This window comes from Mustela nigripes, chromosome 4 (genome assembly GCF_022355385.1).
Source record: "Mustela nigripes isolate SB6536 chromosome 4, MUSNIG.SB6536, whole genome shotgun sequence".
NCBI lineage: Eukaryota > Metazoa > Chordata > Mammalia > Carnivora > Mustelidae > Mustela > Mustela nigripes.
Window position 1 is genome coordinate 54,140,323 of NC_081560.1, and position 12,143 is coordinate 54,152,465.

Below are 12,143 nucleotides of genomic sequence, written 5' to 3' on the forward strand. Positions count from 1 at the left end.
GGTTATAAAATACTGTATGGGCCACATATATCCAAATTTTACCTGCTTCCCTGGTACTGGGCATTTAGTTGTTTCCTAATGATTGAACATTCTTATGCACATTTTGTTCTAATTTCTGATTATTTCCTTAGGATACTAGAGGAGAAAGGAATTCTTAAGGAATAAGAACATTTTAAAGGCTTTGGATAGAGGGGTGCCTGGCTAGCTCAGTTGGAAGTACGTACAACTCTTGATTTGGGGGTTGTGAGTTCAAGCTCCACTGAATGGAGCAATTACATACATACATTAAAAAAAAAAAAAAGGCTCTAAATAGAGATTACGAGATTACTGTCCTGGAAGTATGTAGCCATTTATACTCCAGGAAACAGGGGTTGAAAGAATGAGCTTTAAATGCACTGAATTCTTAATCTTTGTTTGATTAATAAGAAATAAATTTCATTATTGCTTTAAGTTGCAAATTTTAGATTCCTAAACTTTTTTTCTATCTGTTTATTTGCTACTTTAATTTCTTTTGTTGTGAATTTTCCTATCATTATACCCTTTTTTGTTTGTTTTAAAGATTTTTATTTATTTGAGAGCGAGAAAGCACAAGTAGGGGAAGGGGCAGAGGGAGAGGGACAAGTAGACTCCCCATTGAGCATGGGCCCACCTGGGGCTCAATCCCAGGACCTCCAGGTTGTGTAGAAGTCAGCTGCTTAATTAACCAACTAAGCCACCTGTGCACCCCCCATGGTTATACCCTTTTTTGAATGAGAGTCCACTTGACTGCAAAATAAGGTAGATGGTTTGGGCCAATGAAGAACATTTTGGGGAAAAAAGTGCTGGTTCAGGAAGCAGAAAGTCTCCTCAAGACTTCATACCATACAGTTTCCTTAAACTAGGATTTGAAAATTGGTTTCCTTTTATTAGTACTAGATGAATAATAAGTGGCAGATTAATAATAAGAAGTGGCAGAATTTATGCTATCATGTTACAAAAGAATTTTAGAAAAACAACTAGTTCTCTGCTAGAGATTCTCTCTCTACTCCCCTTCTGCCCTTTCCCCCTGCTTGTGTGCACTCTCTCTCTAAATAAGTTTATAGGATAACCAAAAAAATAACTTGAGATTTTTATAGTTTGTTAATTGAATTAGCCAGATGTTTTGGTCTCTGGATGCATGAAGCCATAGTATTGATCTTTAAAGTATGTTTATTCATTCATGGTCATCATAGATAACTCTGATTTGAATGAGCTGTAGTAGCTGGACAAGAAATTCTATTTTAAAATTTTAATATTTTATGGACATTGAAGAAATAGTGTCCAAGAGTAAAGTCTGTTCTACTCAATTACTAATTAATTCTAAGTTTTTAAAGTTTTTTACATAATTCTAAATGAGAAATTAGAAAGCTTGAAGTTTTGTAATACATAGGTGATATGTATGCACTAGAAAGAAATGCTTAAATACAACCACTAACAAGTCTTAGACTCCTGAGGCACCTGCTCAGGAGTGCCTCAGGAGTCTAATTTGGTAGAGTACATGACTCTTGATCTCAGGTATGAGTTCAAGCCTTACGTTGGGTGAAGAGATTAGTTAAAAATAAAATCTTAGGGGCGCCTGGGTGGCTCAGTGGGTTAAGCCGCTGCCTTCGGCTCAGGTCATGATCCCAGGGTCCTGGGATAGAGCCCCGCATCGGGCTCTCTGCTCAGCAGGGAGCCTGCTTCCCCCTTCTCTCTCTCTGCCTGCCTCTCTGCCTGCTTGTGATTTCTCTCTCTGTCAAATAAATAAATAAATAAAATCTTAAAAAAAAAAAATCTTAAACTCTTGAGTTGTTGGAGGAGAGGAGGAAGAAAAAGGTGAGTAGGTTGGACATATATCATATGTAATATAGCTTCAACTTATAGTATAGATAACAGTATCTGATAGTGATATTTTAAATGATATATTTGCTTTTGTTCAAAAATTTAAAAAATCAATTCAACAAATACTAAGTGCCTACTTTGGATTCTACTCATACTTTGGGTTAAAAATAAGCCTTGAAAATAAAATCTTAAAAAGAAAATAAGCCTTGAGCATGATCATGAATCCCAGTCATAATTTGAGAACTTACTTGTAATTCTAAAACAAAAGTAAAATATTCCTGAGTTCTTTCCTTAATGAAAAATTATGATTTGAAAAAGATAAAGAATTACCCCATTATCCTGCCCTTATGATTCTAAAATTAACTATTTAAAAATTTAACAATATATAGGCATTATAGAAAATGCTCAAAGTGTGTTTAAATAACTTAAACCTTAGTGTGTGTGTACATATGCATTTACCAGGAATTAGGCCCAGTGTATTTGTATCTCAAATTGTTATGTGGGGACAGAGATTAATTTAGTTTGTCCTCCAAATACAGTTACTTGATTATTAAGTAAATTTAAATTTAAATATTCTGCTGTGTATAACAAACTAAGAGAGCTCACGGATTATGCTGAATTGATTTAGAAAAGTAATAGCTCTTTCTTTTAACTATATACAGAAATTTCCAAACACACTCAAAAGAGACCAAAACAATGAGGACAAGAGTGTGTGCCTTTTTAAAACTGTAGTGCAACAGAGAAAATAAGTTAACACTTATTGTATTTATTTAATTGTTCTATCCATCCTCAAGCTTACAATTTTTTTTTTTTTTTTTTTTTTTACTAACTAGATTACTAGTTTATTACAAAAGGATCTAACTCAGGAACAATCAGAAAGAAACATTACATAGGGCCAGGTAGGGGGAAAGGGTGCAGGTCTTCTGTGCCCCCTCCAGGTGCACATTCTCTCCAAATCTCCACACGTTCACCAAACTGGAAACTCTCTGAACCCTCTTTGGGTTTATTTTCTTTATTTTTTAAAAAAATTATTAACATATATGATTTGCCCCAGGGGTACAGGTCTGTAAATCGTCAGGAAGAGATGTAGCTGCTGCTGCTGCTTCTTCTTTTTCTTTTCTTTTTTTTTTTTTTAAGATTTTATTTATTTATTTGACAGAGATCACAAGTAGGCAGAGAGGCAGGCAGAGAGAGGGGGGGAAGCAGAGCAGAGAGCCCGATGTTGTGGGGCTTGGTCCCAAGACCCTGGGATCATTACCTGAGCTGAAGACAGAGTCTCTAACCTACTGAGCCACCCAGGTGCCCCTCAAGCTTATAATTTTTATTCATGAATTCTATATATAAAAAGACTGGGTTTTGGGGGTCTAGGGCAATGTTTTTCTACCTTTTTTGGTTCTTGTTTTTTGGTTAACAATCTCCTTTTAGACTGTGAGGCAGGCTCTGGATCTTATCTTAAAAATATGCTCATCTCAGCACTTCTCTGATGCCTATAAATGGACCTTAAATTTAGAGTTAGGGGTGTACTCTTGAGTCCTTAGTTCATATGCTCTACTAAAATGTTAACACATTTTAGAATGAATTTCACTTGAGTAAATTAAAGAAAGTGTCTTTTATCTTTGGTTCTACCATCTAGATTGATAAAAATTAACATGAAGAAAGGAAAAGGTTTGGGGAGCCTGGGTGGCTCAGTTGGTGAAGCATCTGCCTTTGGTTCAGGTAATGATCTGTGGCCCTGGGATTGCCCTGGGATTGAGTCTGCCTGGGACTCTTCTTCCTCTTCCTCTGCTCTTCCCTCTTGCTCGTGTGAGCATGCAAGTGCTCTCACTCTCTCTCTTATGATCTCTCTCAAATAAACAAACAAACAAACAAATAAATAAATATATATATTTTAAAGATTTTATTTATTTATTTGACAGATAGAGATCACAAGTAGGCTGAGAGGCAGGCAGTGAGAGAGAGAAGGAAGCAGGCTCCCTGCTGAGCAGACAGCCTGATGTGGGGCTCGATCCCAGGACCTTGGGATCATGACCGGAGCTGAAGGCAGAGGCTTTAACCCACTGAGCCACCCCGGCGCCCCAATAAATAAATATTTTAATACACATATATAAATTATTTATTTATTTATTAAATTTATTATTGAATTATTATTAAATTATCATTAAATATCATTTATTTATTTCTTATATATGTATATATATTATATGTATATATAAAGGAAAGGAGAAAGGTTAACTGTTGCCTATCAGAATGTAGAGTTTCCATTTTACAATGTGCAGATTCCAGTTTTACTGAAGGAGCAATTTAAAATACATAAAAGGATGGGTGCGGTGTTGTCCCTCACTTTTCAAAAGTATATTTCAAAATTTTGTGATGTTTGTACTTCTCATGCTTGTTCTGTATATGTTGGGTTTGTGATGTAGTTTATTAGTGGTTTCTCCAAATGTTTTACTTTTCTCAAAGTTAATGCCATAAAGCCTGCCAATATGGAAATATATAGAATTCTGTAGTTCATCATTAAATTTCAAAACCACAGTTTTAAAACAATTTCATTACTTGAGGCAGTATTTATTTTAGAATATTTAGAAAGTAACTTAAAAGGAGTAGAAGCCTGAGTATAGTTAGGCAAACCTGAACCACTTTTGATCACTCTGCCTTAGCCAACACTTTATTCAATGCATAGGTTATTACTTTTTTCAGTTACATTTGTAAATCTGTCTTCATTTCTTCATGATACAGCTGTCAAGATCTTTTTTTATCTTAACCAAAGAAAGGAATGATGCATCAGCAAGTGGGTTGCAAGTGGAACAAAAGAGTTATGATAAACACCCTGAAAATAAAGATAGCAGGGATGATTCAGCAATGAGAGACAATCTATGTAGATACCAGTGTCTAATCTTCCCATACACTGTGTGTGTGTGTGTGTGTGTGTGTGTGTGTGTGTGTGTGTGTATGGTGTGCACAGGGGAAGACTGAAGGGTTGTGGGGAAAATGTGCTATTGCTGGAGCAGTTGTATTTCTAACTCTTCCAAACTGTAATTGGGTTGTGTACGAGAACTTTTCAGAGTGTGGGTGGGCAGAAAAATCCAGCCTCACATCAGAATGTTAACCAAAGAGGAACCGTGTACCTTTGTATTTTTGTAGTGTAAGGAGGAGACAAATAGCAAGTTGTTTCCTATGTGAATAGCTCAAAAGTACTTTACCATTTCCACTTCCATCTTAGTGGAATAACAGATTAGCTGAGTGTTGGCTGTGGAATCAGACTTTCTGGGTGGAATCCTCATTCTCTCACTTCATTGGTGTTTAACCCTGGGGAGGTTCCTTAATTACTCTATGCCTCACTTCCCTTGCTTAGTAAAATTTGAATAATAATAGAATGTATCCTAATGTCAGTGAGCTAATACCTATAAGGCTCAACCACAGTGCCTGACAGATTCATTGAATGTGAACTTCTTTTTAGTGGTTCGAGCTTACTTTATATTATTGATCTGTTATTGTTACTACTAATAACAGGAGCTTCCTTTTTTTTTTTTTAAGATTTTATTTATTTATTTGACAGATAGAGATCACAAGTAGGCAGAGAGGCAGGCAGAGAGGAGGAAGCAGGCTCCCCGCCAAGCAGAGAGCCCGATGCGGGGCTCGATGCGGGGCTCTATCCCAGAACCCTGGGGTCATGACCCGAGCCGAAGGCAGAGGCTTTAACCCACTGAGCCACCGAGGTGCCCCGAGCATTCCATTTTATAATGGAAGATATTTACCTTCTCTCTGTTATTTTGGAGGTTTTCTCCTTTTTCTACACTGCTGCTGACCTTGCTGTTATTCTTGATGACTCCACTCTTACTCTTGCCTTCCTTTGGTGTCCTTGTACAAACCATCTGTGAGAGCAAAGCCTTTTCTTTTTGCTAATATGTCACTTATTAACCCTTCTCTTCTCAGTGCACTTAGCTCTGGAAATCAGGGACTAAAGGAATTTATAAAACTAACATAGGCAAAGGTTTAATTCTTCCTGAACTGGGGCTGTGGAACTAGGAATTTAATTGGAATTTATACCTCTTTTTGTAGGTTTTCTGAGGATATGATGATGGATATTTTTCCCTTCCATTCCTAAGCTGATGGCTAAGAGCATATTATATTTTTTATCATTTGAGTGCTTTCAAATATTTGTCTCTTTCTTTAGTTTTTTTCTTTTTCTTTCTCACTTCCTTTTTTTCATTTTTGCTTCACAATTATCCAGAATGTTTTGGTAATCTAACAACTTAAGTCCTTTTCTGAGAGTCTTATCTTGACTTTGAAATGGTCAGAAAATATTTTAGCTGTGTATTATATTACTGTGATGTAGTAAAGTTGATCAAACAGAATACCTCCATTCAATAACAAACTTTACTTGGGTTATAAAGAATAGCATTCTATCATTTATATCTACAAAAACACAGATCAGTTTATTGGACTATTCTTTCCCTCAGTCTAATAATGTAACAGTAATTGCATTCATTATAATTTTTTTTACATCTAATTATCTAACTTTTGCTTTTCTGAAATTTCAATGAACTTTAAATAGATCTTCAAGCAGTTAAAAAGAAAAACATCTTAGTATGATTAAACTGAACCTTGATAATTGACTATATGTCATTAAGAAAACATGCCCAACAAATTCAGTTACATTGGTGATTCAGTTAGCATATTTCCACATACATTATAATCAAAGATACTATGCTTTGTCCAAGAAGTGTGTCTCTTTAAAGTTTTTTTTTGTTTGTTTTGTTTTGTTTTGCTTAGAATTCTAGTATTTCTGCAATTTTGCCTATATAAAAAGCATCCAAATCCACAATACTTAGACATGTAAGTAAACACTAAAGAAAAAACAGATCTCATACCTTGGGCTGAATTCAGTGTTCTTCCAGTGGTGTGGATGTATAGAGTATTTTTAGGGTGTGGCTAGTTCATTTTACTAGACCGTGTAACTCCTGCCCTAACTTTGGTTGGGTCCTCACAATGACCCATTGTACTCCTGTGAGCAATGACTGCATATTCCATTCAGCTAGCCATCTTCCCAAATTAACAGTAGACAAAAGTCCTTGGGGCTGTGGTTGAGACTGTAGGCTCTATAGAGTTAGATAAGTGTATGAATCCTGGAGTCCAAGACTCAACAAGTTACTTATTTTCTTTAAACTTCAGTTTTCTTCTCTTTGAAGAGAGATAATATTAATAATAAATGCCATTATCATGTTGATACGAGGACTAATGAGATAATTAGTGCTTGTCCCGTACCTATGTGAAAATTTAAAAAAATATTAGCTCATTAGAAGTAGTAGTTTAGAATGACTTTAGGAAAATTCAGAAGTGCACTGGGGCAGAAGTTTATGAAAGCTCATATATTGGCAGTATGAAGGATGCTGTTTTTATTTGCTAGCATTTAATGTTATTTAGTGGAAAGAGAATAAGGTTAAGAAAGAACTTAGCATAAACTTCTATTTAATAAATCTAGTCTTAGGGTCAGAGGAAATGGCAGCAATAGCAGAATGCAGTAGCAAAAGAGAGAATGACAAACACATTGAAATCCTGGACTAGCAATGAGTAAAAGTAGTATGTTGTGATAGAAAAAGCACAGTGCTTGGAGGCCAGATATGTGAGTTTCTGCTCTCTCATCAATATATAATGATGATGATGTTGGACTGGATGTTTTTAGGGTCTTCTTTGAGCTGATAATGTAAATCTGAAAAATTGTCTTAGCTGTGGAATAAATGTTTATATAGGCTATTTAAATGTTTAAACAAATAGCCTCCCAAAGGTGACCACATCCTCATTCCTGTAACCTGTGAATGTCACAGTGGCTACCTTACATGTCAAAAGACTACCTACATGTCTGCAGACGTGATTAAGAATCTTGAGATGGGAACATTATCCTGGATTTTCTATGTGAGCCCAACAAAATCACAAGGGGCCTTATAAGAGAGGACGGTCAGAGATAGATGTGACAAAGGAAGCCAGCGATCAGAGAGATGTAGGCAAATAACTTGGGAAGGTTCTAGAAGTTGGAAAAGAACAAGCAACAGATTTGTCCCCATAGCCTACAGAGACTGATTTTAGACTTCTGACTGCAGAACTGTAAGATAGTAAATCTGTGTTGTTTTAACAACAGGTTTATGGTAATTTGTTATAGCAGCAATAGGAAACAAGCAATAGAAAAGTAATACAAGCTTTATCAGTGTGGTTTTGCTAAAACAAGGCAAATTGTATTACTTGAGGTACTATGTAGAGGTATTTGGTGAACTATGGCAGCCTATGCCATATATATATATATATAAAACTACACCTTTTAGATGAGCTTGTTGGTTTATTTAATTTTGGAAATGTTTTGTTTTGTTTTTTCAAAGATTTAATTTATTTGAGAGAGAGAGAGCACAGATGGGGGTGGGGAGGGGCAGAGGGAGAGGGTGAAGCAGACTCTCTGCTGAGCAGGGAGCTGGATATGGGGCTGGATCCTAAAACTCTGGGATCATGGCCTGAGCTAAAGGCACACACTTAACTGACTGAGCCACCCAGATACCCCAATAATTTGGTTCTTGAGTGTAAAATTCCAAATTCCTGTTCCTTGTGAGCCAGATTTCCCACAAGACTTTTATCTATGTTATAAAACATTCCCTAGTCTTGAGGACTTCCTGGTCTTAGGAAAACACTGATTTCTGCTAGCCATGATTTATAGACTAAACTTACTCAGACTGCCCTCAGTCCAAACCTGGCTAAGCATCCTTGCCCTCTGCTTGTCTTTTACCTTTGGGTTTGGATGCAGTTACAAGAGACAGGAATGTAGCACTAGTTTTGAAAGGGGTGGGGGAGTACCTATAAATACCTCGCCTAGAAAGTCCTAAATGTAGTGAAGGCAGCTGACCAGAGGTCAGGAGCCATCAGAGTCATCCTCTAAATGTTAGTATGTTACAGTAGCCCTGAGCCCTCATATTTTATCCTTTGTATCACCCTTCCTTCCTAGGAGAGAGAGCTAGCTGTTCAGTGAGTCTTTAAAAAAATGGAAGGTGGGGACACCTGGGTGGCTCAGTCGTTAAGCATCTGCTTTCAGCTCAGGTCATGATCCTAGGGTCCTGGGATCAAGTCCTGCATCAGGCTCCCTGCTTGGCGGGAGGCCTGCTTCTCCCTCTCCTACTCCCTCTGCTTGTGTTTTCTCTCTTGCTGTGTCTCTCTCTGTCAAATAAATAAATGAAATCTTAAAAAAAAAAAAAAGGAAGGTGAAGGTACCCATGGAATACAAACAAGTTAGCAAGGGTAAGGTATGGCACAGATGTTAATGAAAAGAAAAAACACCATGTCACATCTGTTCTATAACTAACCCAACCGATCCACTTTATATCTTGCCTTTCCTCACAATAAGCTGTAGTGTGCTTTTATGTTAAGTCAACTTAGTTTTATGTTAAGTCAAATTAGGTCATAGCTAATAACCTGGTTTTTAGCTTACTGGATGTGTTAGTTTGTTTACACAGAATGCTTTGGATTTGACCTACTGTATGAAAGTATTTCCCATTAGTGGCTACCTGTGTATTGTTTTAATTCTGAGCTCTTACTCCAAAAGGTTTGTGAGGTAGAATCATTGGTTGATTAGAAAGTTCACTCATAAGAACAAGTCAAGGGAAGAAACTTGGAGAACTGACAGTGAAAGAATGAGGACAGAGGCATTGGGAGACAGTTTTCAAGCCTTTATTAATTTTTCTACCATTAATAATAATTACCAAATTATTTCAAAATTAAATAAATTAAAGCAACTCATGTACTATAATAAAAGAGTTAACTAAATTAAAATTAAAATTGTCATTTGAATGGAAATAAAATATCTTTATGGACTTATACTAGCTTAAAGTAGAAGTAAACTATCCAGCGGGTCACCAATGCCTGAAAATACTCATGACAAGATGGCATGATGTGGTTGGTGAAGCAAAAACAATTTGCAGCCCACCAGGTCATCTTTTCAGTAAATGTGTGGGCCTCATCTTAGTATCAGTTATGTACACCTGCTTTGATAGTCTTCAAAAACTGAATCACGTAGTATTTATTGTACCTAAGGCACTGTAAGAAGATAATGCTTCTTAAATTTGCTGATTTGGTGCCTTGAATACTGTGGCATCCATTACTCAAAGCCCTTAAATCAAGTTGTGAACTATAAACCTAAACATATCATTATTTAATAATTAATTTATAAGAACTTTAATGAGTGATTTAAAATTTATAATTATTTTTGAATCTGAAGTACCTTTTTTTTTTAAAAGATAAAAGTCTCAATACCTAATTTAGCCTCTTTTTCAGATACAGAACACCTGCTTTAAGAAAAAAATGCTAGCCATCATCTGAGATTTTAGCAAAGCATAATCTCTTTGCTGGTGGAGAGTTCTGCCTCTATGTGGATGGCTGCTGACTGATCAGGCTGTGGTTGCTGAAGGTGGGGTGGCTGTGGCCATTTCTTAAAATAAGACAATAGTGATGTTTGCTGATTCAGTGGACTTCATTTTATGAACGATTTCTTTGTAGCACATGATGCTGTCTGATAGCATTTTACCCACAGAACTTCTTTCAGAATTGGAATCAATCCTCCCAAACCCTGATATTTTATCTAAAGCAATTCTTTAGTTTATGCAAAATATTTTAAAACTTTTCTTGTCATTTCAACAGTCTTTACAGCACTTTTACCAGGAGCGCTGGTACCTTTCAGGACCTTTACCTTCCATCTCAAGAAACTATTTTCTTTTCTTATCCAATTGAATAAATTCCTCATCCATTCAAGTTTTATCATAAGATTGCAGCAAATTCAATCCCATCTTCAGGATCCACATCTAATTCTAGCTCTCTATTTCTACCACATCTGTAATTATTTCCTCCACTTAAGTCTTGAACCCCTCCACACCGTCCATGAGGGCTGGAATCAACTTCTGCCAAATTCCTGTTCATGTTGATATTTTGACCTCTTCCCATGTATCACAAATGTTCTTAATGGAATCTAGAATGGTGAGTTCTTTCCAGAAGATTTTCCATTCACTTTGCCCAGATTCATCAGAGGAATCACTATGTATGGCAGCTACAGCCTTATGAAATGTATTTCTTAAATAATTAGACTTGAAAGTTGAAATCACTCCTTGATCTATTGGGCTGCAGAGTAGATGCTATGTTAACAAACAAAAACAAATTCATCTTCTTGTACATCTCCATCAGAGCTCTTGGGTGGCTAGGTGCATTGTCAGTGAGTGGTAATATTTTGAAAGGATTTTTTTTTTCCTGAGCAGTAGATCTCAACAGTGGTCTTAAAATAGTCAGTAAACCATGTTTTAGATAGATGGTCTTGTCATCCAGGCTTTGCTATTCCACTTACGGAGCATAGGCAGAATAGATTTAGCATAATTCTTATGGGCCCTAGGATTTTCATAATGGCAGATGAGCACTAACTTCAACTTAAAGTCACCCATTAGCTTCATAAGCCTCTAACAAGGGGCAGTCTGTGAAGCCAGCCTGTGAAGACAGGCACTGACTTCTCTCTAGCCATGAAAGTCCTACATGGTGTGTTCTCTCAAAATAACACCGTTTCATTTACATTGAAAATCTGTTGTTTAGTAGATACTTTCATTAATTGTCTGAGCTAGATCTTCTAGCTAGATAACTCGCTGCACAATCTTTATCAGCACAAGCTGTTTCACTTTGCCTTTTTTTTTTTTTTTTTTTTTAGAGAGAGAGAGAGAGAAGGAGAGAGCAGGGGAAGGGCAGAAGGACAAGGAGGGAGAGAATCTTAAGCATGGAGCCCGGTGCAGGGCTTGATGTCATGACCCTGAAATCATGGCCTGAGCCAAAATCAGGAAGAGTCAGATGCTTAACTGACAGCCATCCAGACACCCCTCACCTTGGAATTTTATGTTATAGAGATGGCTTCTTTTTCTTTAGTCTCATGAACCAATCTCTGCTAATTTCAAACTTCTTCTATAGCTTCGTTAGTCTTCATGAATTGAAGAGAGTTAGGATCTTGCTCTGGATTAGTCTTTGGTTTAAGGGAATATTGCAGCTGGTGTGATCTTCTATTCAGAATACTAAAATTAATTCCATGAGTCTGTTTCACTTTTCTTTTTTATCATCATTGGTGTGTTCATTGGAGTAGAACTTTTAATTGCCTTCAAGAACTTTTCCTTTGCATTCCCAGCTTGGCTAATTGGTACAAGAGGCCCAGCTTTTGGCCTATCTTAGCTTTTGACAAGTGTTCTTCACTAAGCTTAATCATTTCTAGCTTTTGGTTTAGAGTGAGACATGGGTGACTCTTCCTTTCA